This window comes from Leopardus geoffroyi, chromosome X, assembly GCF_018350155.1.
Source record: "Leopardus geoffroyi isolate Oge1 chromosome X, O.geoffroyi_Oge1_pat1.0, whole genome shotgun sequence".
NCBI lineage: Eukaryota > Metazoa > Chordata > Mammalia > Carnivora > Felidae > Leopardus > Leopardus geoffroyi.
In genome coordinates this window covers 2,105,521-2,108,611 of record NC_059343.1, presented here as the reverse complement: position 1 = coordinate 2,108,611, position 3,091 = coordinate 2,105,521, and the positions used below count along the sequence as shown (strand labels likewise).

At 43.8% G+C, this 3,091-nt stretch overlaps 1 long non-coding RNA gene across 1 annotated transcript; it reads right to left on the bottom strand.

The window, feature by feature from the left end:
- Positions 1-624: 624 nt before the first annotated feature.
- Positions 625-2,463, bottom strand: LOC123595153. Its single transcript, XR_006711053.1, has 2 exons — positions 2,269-2,463; positions 625-2,117 (listed from the first exon to the last, which is right to left on the bottom strand). It is a non-coding gene; the product is annotated as an uncharacterized LOC123595153 (long non-coding RNA).
- Between the last annotated feature and the right edge of the window lie 628 nt (positions 2,464-3,091).

Here is a 3,091-nt window from a genome sequence, read left to right as displayed (position 1 = left end):
TGGACAGCATGGTGCCCATAATTAATTAAACTGCACTGAATATTGGAAATCTGCCAGGGGAATAGATCTGAGGGGCGCTCATCACACACACAAAAATGATAACTACGTGGGTAGATGGGCGTGTGAATTTCTTGACCGTAATCATTTCACGACGTATAGGCCTATGAAAACATGTGGAACGCCTTAAATATATACAATTTTATTTTAACAAGAGGAACAAAAACATTTAAAACCTAAAAAAATATATATATATATAATGACTACAGAGATATCATTTGCATTTGGATTGGACTTAAAACACCACATCAACTTAGTATTTTGCATTTACCCCAAGATGATGGTTCCATTGGAGAACCTTCTCTCACCAACATTGCACGAAGACCCGTCACTTTGGCCCCGGACCACTTTGAAGAAACGATCCCATTGTCACCTCTTCCAAACCCTCATCTTGACTCCACTCTCAAAGGGCATTGAGGAAAGCTAACCTTCCACCAAATGGTGCTTTTCAGAGAGCTAAATTATTCCTTCAGTTCTGATTAAAACACCCTCGAGTAGAAGCCATTAAGAGATATGTATCTTTGGAGACTTTAGCCCACAGAAACAAATGTTCAAATACACATTGGGTGACACATTCATATATTTTGTTTTATTACCTAGAAAACTTTCGCCAAAATGTATGTCGCGGGAGAGACACTTGAAATTTTAAAATTCTAAGAACATTTTCCCTGGAGCTGGAGTCAAGGTTAACATATGACTTAATAAGAAAAGAAAAGAATCCTACCATTCTGTTTCTACAAAAAGTAGCTTATGGTGAGGAATTGGTGAACATTTGTAGACCCGGGCAGAGTCTATGCTTAGTCCTACATTCACTAATTACCGGATACGTACTAACATCCCATGCAACGCTAGACAATGATTTTTGTCCCCGAAATAATCAAGGAGCTGAGATCCTTGCTTACCATCTTTCTGTTTCATTCAGTGTAAAGGGAATACTACTCAGAAACACTACATGGTTAGCACAATGATGGACACTGATGTGTTTACACTCAACACAACAGTGTTTCTCTCTCTTTTTTCTACTCCTGAAATTAACACACAGAGGATCCCAAGTGGACGCTGACATCCTGAGCGGCCTGGCTTCACATGACTTACAGCCCTGAAATATCCACATCTTATCCCCATTCTGCAAGTGGGAAAGACGGTGTTTTCTATGTGACTTCCAAAAGCGTCCACCTTACGTATATCGTTTCCCTCGATAATAAACCGCCTGAGGGGGTTGGGGCTCTCCAAGAGGGAAGTGCAACAGACCGGCTCCCCAAACCGCTAGAGCACACAGCACTTTGTCAGGGGATGGGGTAACATTTTCACGAAATGTACATTCTCAGAGTCCGGCTGTCATAATATTGAAGGATGCCTCCATCTCTAAAGTGTTGTCTCTTTCCACTCAGCTACAAAAAAGTGCATCCTGCCAGCCTTTAAAATGATTCGAGGTACTTCCTCATTGCCATAACTATTGAGATCGGAAATCTCAGTGTGAAATTGCATCATTAAGGGATGTAGTTGTTATTAAAAACATTGGCTGTCTTCCATTGATCTGTGATTGGCTTCAGATAATAGCATCATGAAAGTTCGTCTTTCAAGGGATGGCATGTATTATTCTATGAGAGAAAAAGGAAATCTAGTCTAGGAAATAAATTGATATTTCTTTAAATCGGCAACACGGACAAAATGACCCACCTGTGAATGGCCTCTCACTGGATACCTGTGCATGAGAAGATCCTTCTCCAAATGAAAAAGCCGTCCGTATCCAACACGAGGTGGATTCAAAGACATGTTTTAAGTCGTTCTATACAGAGTGACAGGTAAAACACCAAGTGTGACAAGTGGTGAATCTCTGCAGAATTGAAGAAAAGAATAATAACATCACGTGATATTGTAGTTAACGGGTTTCATCCAAGTTAACCATAGTCATCGAATCCATTGATGCTATTAACCCTTTCCACAATGGTGCATACAATTTGGACTCCTGAGCAGTGTCTGGCTGGCTCCGTCAGTAGAGCGTGTGCCTCTTCATCTGGGGGTCGTGCGTTCGAGCCCCATGCTGAGCACAGAGATTACTTTAAAAAATAATTCAAAAAATAAATCAATAATTGTTTTGACTTCTGAGCACTCGCTCAACGATGAGATTGCTCTGACACACACAAGCGAAAACGAGTGAAGGCACAAACAAATGAAAATCAAACATCTATGTGAAAGAAAAGGTCTAACCATCTTTGCTGGGTGTCTCCCGCGTGCCCTCATGATGCATGGGGACTCAGTTCGTCTGTCTCCACTCTGCTCCAAGCTCCCGGACAGGCCCTTGGACCAAAGTGTTCCCTTAGCTCTTGTTTCCAGTCGGCCAGAAGGCTGGGAGACACCAGCAGAAGGCAGGAGCGAGAAAGAAGGGGGAAATTAGTCCCATCCCTCCCGGTCGAGTGTCCTTTCCCACCCACCCCACCCAAGCCTCAAGATTGTGGTCAGTCTTCTTCCCCCCTGCTCCTTTGTGACTCACTTTCCTGCACTCTTGCCTCGGGGTTCCCTACATCCTTCCCACACCCTTGCAACTGGTTCTTTTTATTTTATTTTTATTTTTTATTTTTTAACGTTTATTTATTTTTGAGACAGAGAGAGACAGAGCATGAACCGGGGAGGGGCAGAGAGAGAGGGAGACACAGAATCTGAAGCAGGCTCCAGGCTCTGAGCCGTCAGCACAGAGCCCGACGCGGGGCTCGAACTCACGGACCGCGAGATGGTGACCTGAGCTGAAGTCGGACGCTTAACCGACTGAGCCACCCAGGCGCCCCGCAACCGGTCCCTTTTAAAACCCATCCTCAAATCACAAAACTGGAGCATGTCATGTGTTCCTGACCAGGACCCAGTCTGAACTCTACGGCTCTTTTGGAAGGAAATGTGGAAGTCGATTCAACTTTGCAGACCCAGGCTCCTACTGTTACTTTCTTTGGTTCTTAAGACCAACAGGTCAAAGGTAGGGATGTGGAACTTTTGACCAGGTGCAAGAACACTTAGGAAGACCATCGCTGTGAGTAGGAGG